A 10,302-nucleotide genomic window follows, 5' to 3' on the forward strand; every position below is an offset into this window, starting at 1 on the left:
GAGTACACATGCGCAGATGGGAATTCACTGGCCTCACGTGCGCATTTTTGCAGTAGGAAGCCAGAGCCTTGGGCACAACCTGTCCGGAGTGGGCGCGACTGTTCGGGCTGGGGGCCGAGCCTTGATGGCCCACTAACTGGAGTGGGCTGGGCGCGGTGGTCTGGAGAGCGGAGCCTAAAGCGCGGCCGGCCTGGAGACGTCTGGGCGATTATGGTTGGGGGCGGAGCCTTGGTGAGGAAGCTCTGGCTTGTAGTCTAACTGGAGTGGGCGGGCGGGGTGACATCAAGGGCGGAGTCTAAAGCACGGAGTCTGTCCTGAAGGACGGAGCCTCGACCTCAGTTTTCCAGGGTAGACCTGGGTGTGGGGCCCTGCATCGGGGCATCGTGAACATAGAGGGCCTGGACTGGCCCAGGTAGTTGGTTTTGGGGCAAGGCCTCATGTTCATAGCCTGATTGGAGCGGCTGGAAGGAGCGCGGGGCGGGGCGGGGCGTTGGCCGCTGGCCTGGGGATGCTCTGGGCTTCTGTTCCTAGCCCGGTGTGCGCCTCCCTACCTGGGTGTGTGAATCTGAGCTTGGTTAAATCCGTGCACGGTCTGGATCTCTCTACGCAGGCAGCCCCTACAGACTGGAGTGGGCCGGGCGCTGAACGCTTCCCAAGGAGATGGGGACAGATGGGCCAGTGACACCGACCAAAGTATTACAGTCCAGCTTGGGCCCTGTTCGGTGTTGGTACCACCCAGGACGCTTGTTAAACAGACTTGGGTTCTGATTGCTTGCAGATGTGTGTGTGTGGTCTGACATGTTAGTGGGGTTTTGTTTTAATGTATGTCTGTGCCTGCTGCATGAAAGCTGATGGCTGCAGAAGAAAGGTTATTGGATGCTCTTGAGCTGGAGTTAAGAGCATTTAGGAGGCCCTCCCCCACATGAGTGGGAACCGAACTTGGGTCTCTGGAAAAGCAACAAGCACACTTAACCAAAGAACCATCTCTTTAGCTACCCTGGCATTTCTTTTTTAGTTATATTTTAAAATATGTTGCCTGAATGAATAGATGTGCTTCACCTGCATGCCCGGTGCCCACAGACGTCAGAAGGCATAGGATTCCCTGGAACTGGAGTTTCCAATGGTTATAAACTACCACATAGAAGCTGGGAACCAAACCGGGGTCCTCTGAAAGAGCAAAAAGTACTCGTAACTAACCACAGAACCATCTCTCTGGCCCCTGTAGGTATGTGGGAGTCGGAGGACAACTTCTGTGGAGGTTAGGTCTCCCCTTCCACCATGAGTCCCAGAGATAGAACTCAGGTTGTTAGTTAGCATTGGTGGCAAGCATCTTGAGCCATCTTGTTGGCCCCTTAGGATGTCTTCATTCAAATCACTGCACAAGTGCACAAGAGTGTACACCACCATGTTCATCCCGCTTGGCTTGATTTCTTGAGGTACTTGTGACTGATCCTGCCAGCTAGACAAGATCTTGAATCACATAGGAGACAAAGCTTTGGGGGGACACCTGTGAATTTCTAGACTAAGCTGAGGAAGGAAGACCCACCACTCCATATGCTGGTGTCTAAGGCTAATGACAGGAGAAAGTGAGATGAACAGCTCTGCATCCTGACTGTGGCTCTGTGTGACCAGCTGTGTCAACACAGACATAACATAAACCTTTGTTTCTGTGAACATAAGTCCAGGTGCCTGCAGAGGCCAGAAGAGGGCATCAGATCCCCTGAAGCTGAAGGTTGTCTGGTGCCTGAGGTGGGAACTGGGAGTTGAGTGAGATTGTCTGGAAGAACAGCAAGCGCTCTTAATCATAGAGCACTTAATCATCTCTCTAGACCAAAAAAAAAAAAAAAAAGTATGCCAGGCTTGGTGATGCATGCCTTTAATCTCATCACTCAGGCAGAGGCAGAGGCAGGAGGATCTCTGTGGGTTGGAGGCCAGCCTGGTCTACAAAATGAGTCCAGGACAGATAAGGCTACACAGAGAAACCCTGTCTCAAAACAACAAAAACCTGCGCGCACACACACAATAAAGTTTTTGGCCAGGTGTGGTAGCACATACCTTTAATCCCAGCACTCAGTATACAGAGAAGGATTGTTTGAAGCCAGCCTGGTATAGGAGCTATAAGCTAGACAAAATTACATAGTGAAACAATTTTTTTATGGAAAGGCCAAAATTACATAGTGAAACAAATTTTTTAAAAGAAATATAGCCATCCCTGGATGTGAGAATTATTTTCTTATCAGAGGTGGCTACTGTCTTAGTTTGTTTTTTGTTTTGGTTTTCCCAGACAGTTTCTCAGTGTAGCCTTGTATATCCTGGAATCACTTTGTAGACAAAGCTGGCCTCGAACTCACAGAGATCTGCCTGCCTCTGCTTTCCTGAGTGCTGGGATTAAAGGTGTGCACCACTATGCCCAGCTATCTTAGTTACTTTCCTATTGCTTTAAGACACCACAACCAAGGCAACTTATAGAAGAGTCTGAGTTTCAGAGTCTAAATTTTAGAGTCCATGACCATCATGGTGGGGAATATGGCAGCAGGCAGGTAAGCATGGCACTGGAACAGTATTAGCTGAAAGCTTATATCTACTCCAGAGACAGCAGAGAGACACTGAGCATAGACTTTTAAAACCTCAGAACCCACCCGTGTGGGGCAGATGAACCATGCAACCAGGGGAACCGGCCTGGAGCAAGAGTGAGGTTGAGATGTGTCCAAACCACAAAAATCACATCTTGAGACAGGTAGGAGTAATGATCACTCTCTCTCTGTTCTGGGCTTGTATGTCCCAGTGTGTGTGGTCTTCCAACCCTACCTCCACCATCCCTTGAGGTAGTCACATAGATTGGTGACCAGATTTCAGGTTTCCTCATAAAAACATGCCCAGCTAGCACCGGAATTCCTATCAATACAAATAAAGTATTCCCAGCACCTCAGCTGCAGCCAGTGAATTACACTCACCCAAAACCCCCTACCCGCTTCCCCAAGGTTTGTGTAGCCCTATTACCCCCAGTAAAGAAGAGCTGTCTCACTGAAAAGGTTGTATTGTTAAGCCCAGCAAGAGCCTAAATATAAGAAGGTATGAAGAGAACTCAGGAAACTAATCATCCATCAATGCAAAAATGCAAAAGACTCCTCTTGACCATTGCACAATGGGGTCACCCCTGCTGGTCAGCTAGGAGTGGCACCGGGAGACAAAGACCTTGTGTTTTTAAAAGACACAAGGCGGGAATCTCCTGGGGTTGCCTTCTTGGCAATTTAGGGTTGGATGAAGTGTTTAAATTTTAAAATAATTGGTCAGTTTCTGGTCAACCTTAGGTCCAGTCAGCCCTGTCGTAAATATCTGATCGTCAAGTCAGTTTGGAATTTCCTGCCATCCACAGTTAAATGTGGGAGGGTGATTAACTCATCCCATGTCTGTTCTGAGGAGTGGGGGCTACAGGCTTTGGATCAAAGGTCAGGAGAAGGATTGGGGCCATTTGGCCCAGTTTCCAAACAAAGTCCATCTCACTGGCACCAGCCGGTGATTTTCTCTCCATTTAGTAGAGATCTCTGCTTGTTCTCATATCTCTGCCCTCACAGATGGCTAATGTCAGGAACTTTTACATTCCTCGGTTCTCTGGAGAAGCACTAAGAGGCTTTAATTAACATGGGCCTAAAACTTGCAAATATAAGTTATAAGGCAATTAAAAGAAACACAGGTTACAATGTTAGTCTGATTCTTTCAGTATCACTGAAAGAGCTATATTGGAGAAGGCTTCCTACCCCCAGCACTTACTGCTGAATGGAGATCCCGATAACCTCTCCACCCTTTGACTCTTCCTTTAAGTCCAGCATTTAAATGTATCAGTGCCTGGATATACCAAAGGGCTCCAGAACGACACACTCCCAGCAACTCTTTCAAATAGTGCCACTCCTTAACATTTCAATACATATGAGCCTATGGGTGCTATTCTTATTCAAACATAGACGAAACACTTACATACATAAACCCTTAAAATAATTTAATAGACAAATAGAGGAGCTAGAAAGATGGCTGAGTGGTTAAAAACACTGGCTGGTCTTTCAGAGGACTTGAGTTCAGTTCCTAAAACCTATGTCAGGTGACTCACAACCAGTTGTAACTCCAGCTCCAGGAGATGCCATGCCCTCTTCTGGTCTCCATGGGCAACTATATGTGGTACAAGACAAACACAGACACACAAATTCTTTTTTAAATTAATATGTCCTTAAAAGTAAAACAAAATATTTTAATTTAGTTTACCCTCATAACTTAAACTTTTATATCCTCAGACCTTCCATAAACTTTACATCTTTCTATCTAGTTATTTAATGTAAGACACAGGCAACTAACATGAAGCCTATGAGCAAGACAAACCTGTTTGCCTTTCTAAAGAAAAGATATAGTACCTAGTAGTTCTAACTAGCTAATGAACTGACCAATGGGCTAACAGTAGATCTAATTGTTTGCTCTTTAGCTGTATAAAGTTACCATAAGCTTAGCCTAGCCATCATTGTGATCAGAGACCTGAGAAGGATAATATAAGCCAAATAAATGTACCAATCAAAATGACAGAGATGACAAGTCCATCACCTAAGTAGTGACCCTAGCTCCTGTGGTCTTATGGCATCCTGAGTAGAGGCGATTCAGCCATCAGGCACAGAAGATGAGAAACTGCTTCTGTGGAAAAAGGAACATGAGAGATTGACCTCACTGCTGGAGCCCAACAGCAGAGTTGAACAGTTTTTGAGTCAGGAGTGAGGATTAAAATTAATAAACCAACACACAACACATGGGACCTTTCCGTCTAGTAGACGCTAGATGCCTTGCTTTATTCCAGACTCCTTGCAAGCCAGAGTAAAAGCACCTCAGCACAATGAGTTAAATTCACAAGGAAGTGAAACAAGAGGGGTGATTTTGACAAGGTATCCCACTTGCTGTCTCAAATAAAAGGAGATAGACTTGGAAATTCTTCACTGACTCCAGTGAAGGTCAGGGTAAAAGCAGTCTTTCCGATGATATCTAACTATCAAAGCAGCTGGTAGACCAGCGGCTCCCAACAACCTCACTTCACCTCCTGCAATGTGAAACAGTAATTCTCCAGGTGTCCACAGCTTTGTCCAGTTTTAGGCTGGGCCCTAGCAGTGGGTCAGTTGAGGCAGTCTTGCCCAGTGGTTAGCATACCACAATCCAGAGTCACCATTATCTGTCATTGTGCCCAAATCTTCTCAAGACCTTAGAGGAGCTACTGCCAAGATTTTGGGACTCTCTGTCACAATAAGCTTACACAGGTTATAATGCCATATTCATCAGATCTGACAAGCTTGAGGGCCAGCATATCTGAGTTACTCTTTGTCTATCTTTAGTTATCTACTCTAAATTGCATCCAATGAAACAATGCTATAACCTTTAATTCTGGCATATTACGTAGATGTGTGTTTTAGGACTATCTATTTTAAGTAGACCTACATAGGCAAACTTCATAGTTACCCATCCTAGGCTTAACCTTAAAAAACTAAAAAAAAAACAAAACAAAAAACAGAGAGAGAGAGACTAGGTAAAGCTTAATCTTGTACTGAAAGCAGTCCTTAGCATAACTTTAAATCTGCTTTTCTGAACTAAAATCAAAACAAAACTTTCAATCAGACAAAGTTCATAGAGTGGCTAGCAAATTTTGCTGATCTTACCACATTGCATTAAAACTGAACATCAAAAAGCTTAAAAGGACAAAAGTTGCACTTGGCACGAACTTAACACAGGGCACTGAACACAGCTGGCAGCTGTAAACAAAGATGGTCGCAAAACCATGGCTCCACCCTCTTTATCTCTGAACCAACATGGCGGCTAGCCACATGTTGCTGCAGGCAGAGGCCAGCAATTCAAAACATAGTCAATAGGTGTCACCGATAGTATTGCTACCTCCCATGATATAGCAACCTCAGTTCTTGAACCCCAAAAGACCAGGAATAAATAGACATAGACTCCGCGGTTTTTTTAATTGTATACGCGTTCAAACATGGGACACAAACCTCCGGTGGAAACAGAAGAGGAATGCGACCCTGAGATCTAGGGGTACAGAGTTTTTAAGGGAAAAAAAACGCAAGCAGTGACGTACATGCTTTGGCATTACATGATTGGGTAAAGGAAATTGACCTTTGAAATGATTTGTCCACTTTAGGCGGCAAGACTACAAACAGTTCTGGCCTGGTCATATGGGCTGGTTTCCTAGCAACTGTATAAATTAGAATGCAGTAAGATAAATTCTTCCCCTCAGGGCATTGCTGGACAAGTCTCCACCCAGTTAGCCTTAGATCAGGCCTTAAACTTTAATAATAGCCACTGATTTTTAATCTTTTGGTCTCTCAATCCCCCCTTCCCATGATCATTTGAAGACCCAATCTTGGGTCTTCCAGATATGACCTCTTGTATCCTATAGATTTACCTTTTTACAATGGGATCTGAGTACAATTAGCTTTATTGCCTTAAACTTTAAAAGTAGCCACTGATTTTTAATCTTTTGGTCTCTCAGCAAGCATGGTGGAACATTTACAACTTCCCATAACCAAAAGTTCTAACATTGTAATCAAATAAGTTTTAGAACCAAGTACATAACAGAACAGTACAGAACAATTTTAAACTGCAGGAAATAGTCCAAACCTATTGGCCAGAAAGAAACTGCATAAATATATTCAATCAGGAACTGGCAGTCAGGCATATATTCCATATAATAGTTAACAAGGACTTGAATACAACCCTGCATAACCCTGGGCTTACATGGAGCTGCAGTCTTCATCCCCCCTTTAAAGAGCATAAGAAAACATTTTGCATTGAAGAATCACCAGCCTTTTAAAAGAAGAACAACATATTTTACAGTGTTTTCTCAAATCATATTTGCAGGTATGAAGAACCAAAGCAAATACAGTTCATATGCCCTCTGGCTTTCCATACACGCTCTGACCTTCTATAACATTCTATACACCTTTAGGTTAGCTTTTCCTAGCTCTGTTCTTTCAATTTGACCAGACATTCTTACTTTAGACAAGCTATTTTTTTCCTTTAATATCCCAGTCTCTTGCTTTTCAGACAACATAAAAACTTCCACTAAAATTCTCAATTTTCTTAATTGGCTCAAACACAATGGCCTGGTTTCATTTGATAAAATAATAAAATAAATACCAAAGTCTTTTGTCCTCCTCCAAACAATTGAGACACTGTTCCAAGTTCTTTGTTAGACTGCCCAAGGTCATTATTTAAAATGCCTGATGAACTTTAAAACATTTCATACCTTAAACATTTAAACATTATCCAAAACCTATTTTTGCAATATCAAAATAAAGTACCCTTTTTAGGAGTGTAGTCACAAAGCATAACCATAATTTTAAAAGTCAAAATCAAATTTTAAAACCAAATTTTACCAGTGCAAACAATTTCATCTCTAAAATCAATACCAATTTAAAATGAGTCTTGTCTTCTTAGTCTAAAAGGATATAGGATAAACAAAATTCATTATGCCTAAGAGGTTCTGTAAATTTTTTTCTTTGCTCTGCTCCACACCATGTGGCAATCTCAATATTGCAGTTACATCACATGCATGGTAAGCCAGGTAGTTGCTTTTTAAACACCTCTAGCATTTACAGATCTTATAAACATAGGTACACATATATTTGTTCTAAACAAGAGTTTGAATTTAACCTTTAAACATATCCAATAACTCTTAATCTATAACTAAGACATACAGAGCATATTAACAATTTAAGATACATCAAAAATGAACATATAATGGCCATACATACATTTAAACAGACTGATAAAACTTTCCTTACTTCCTCCAGCTATAATTTCAAGCATTTTCTTCTCACTCAGTGGTAGCTAATTCTGACCTAGTGGGACACAGGGAGTGGAAGGGAAGGTGACAAAATGGACAGAAACAGAAATGTACAGACAAATGCACGTGGAAACAGATTTCTTCAATGAGAAAAACACAACACCTGACCCAAAGAGGTTTCTTCAGATTCCTGCTCTGGTTTCCCTCCCACAGAAGCTACAGAGTGGTGGGTAGTGGGACACTACTCACAAGGATATTGATGAAGCCAGAAACATCTTTCTGACTTTGGCAGCTGTGATTTTACAGCACATCTGTTGCCTTAATCATGGCATGCTGCCCAGATACGGACACCCCGAGGAATTTTTACTGAATAGAGGACACACACAGATACTGCACAGAGATGTTTAGACATTTACTGCCAGTATAAGTCCCTTGGGGTTGTGGGGTTTTGAGGATCCAGGACAAGCCCCCAAAATGTTGTGCCCAATTCGTGAGACCCCCAAAGACCAGGAGTAGACTCTGCTGTAAATACATGAGGGATTATTATTATTATTATTATTATTATTATTATTATATATGTGTTCGAACATGGGGGCGCAAACTTCCTGTGGAAACAGGAGAGGAATATGGGCCCCGAGGTTTAAGGGAACAAGGTTTTTAAAGGGGAAAACTGCAAGCAGCTTTGGCGTTACATGATTGGGTAAGGGAAATTGACTTTTGAAGTTGTTTACTTTAGGCAACAAGAGCATACATGGTTCTGGCTTGGCCATCCGGGCTGGTTTCCCAGCAACTGTATGTCTAGTAGGTGGGGAAAGAATGCACTCAAGCTAGTTTCTTTTCCCAGGTGGCTGGAGCTTTAAACTTTAAAACAATACCCACTGATTTTTAATTTGGTCTCTCACCAGGACAGACAGGGATACTTAGAGAAACCCTATCTTGGAAAAAAAATTTTTCATTTTATCATCTTTTATTTCTTGGAGTTATTTAAAAGGTACCAGAAAAAGCATATTGTTTATGACCAGATTCTAACAGGTCTCTGGCTTTTAACAGGTCTCTGCTCTGTGCTGGAAAAAAAAAAAAAATAGTGTCTCACTATGTGGCCCAGGCTGTTTTAGAACTTGCTATATACACCAGATTGCCCTAGAACTCACAGATCTCTGCCTCTCAATTCCTGAGATTAAAGGTGTGTACCACCATATGCACTCAACAGAAACTTAATTCCCACACTGGGTTCACAGGGGGTCTACAAGGGTCCGGGGAGTATCAAAATAATGTTTAGTACACCTCTTCTAGCTCCCTCATAAAAATATGTCCAGCTGGCAACTGGAATTCCTATCAGTGCAAATAAAGCATTCCCAGCACCTCAGCCCAATGACATACACTCATCCAAAAACCCCTTCCCAAATAATGACACAGAGACCTATTGTTGTGTGATTTACGAGATCCCAAAAGATCACCACCAGGAGTCTGTTGCAAAACAAATGAGGATCTTTTTATTACAAGCTGCAGCTTAGGCTCACACACACTCACTGCCAAAGCGGTGAGAGCTGAGAGACTCATGCACAGGTTTGTTAGGTGATTTAAAGAGTCCAGTCCCTCCCAGCATGCCCAAAGCAGGGGGATTCCTGCCTGGCAAGCATTTATTGGTTGAAACACAGAAAGGGATGTTGCATTTTTTAATTGATTGGCTATAGGAAGGCTCCCAAACCATTGTCTAGCTTCCCTTGTTTGGCTGCCCTAGGGGAGAAGGGCTGGTTTCCTAGCAACTGTATCTCTACTGGGTAGGAAAGAATGCAATAAGGCTAGTTCTTCCCCTCAGGGCATTAAGGCTAGTTCTTCCTTGAAGGTGGCTGGATATGTAGCCAACTGGCTGGCCCTAGTTCAGGCTTGTGCTTTAAACTTTAAAACAATAACCACTGATTTTTAATTCTTTGGTCTCTCACTATTAGATTTATTAATAGCTTTAAAGCACTACAGCTGGGCAGATATTCATCTATTCCATCCTGTCTATACTAGCCTGGCTACTTGCCATCTTAGTCTTGCCTTGGCTGCTTCTGCTCCATTTTTTGTCCTCAAGGCTCCTGGTGACCACCACCACTTCCTCCTCTTGCTCCTCCTTCTCCTCTTTCCTCTTCCTCCTCCTACTTCGTCTTCTTTTATTTTTTTTCTAGTAGGGACCCCTGAGAATCTCTGACTGGCCTCAGAAGTCCTGTCCCCTGTCCTCTGGTGCTCTCTCACCCAGCTATAGACTGATACTCATCACTTTCTTTATTAACCAATCAGAGATGATGGAGAACAGTTTTTACACAACATTGTGACTGGAGAAATCAGCATCTGAATACACAGTGCACAGTGCACAAGACCATCCCTAACAAGGAAGGATATTGGGAAACTATATCACAAACACGGGACTGTTTTTCAGAAATTAGATGTTATGCCTGAAACACACGAGCTCCCAAAAGACAACCACCAGGAGTTGAGTC

The sequence above is a fragment of the Meriones unguiculatus genome, chromosome 7, assembly GCF_030254825.1.
Source record: "Meriones unguiculatus strain TT.TT164.6M chromosome 7, Bangor_MerUng_6.1, whole genome shotgun sequence".
Lineage (NCBI taxonomy): Eukaryota > Metazoa > Chordata > Mammalia > Rodentia > Muridae > Meriones > Meriones unguiculatus.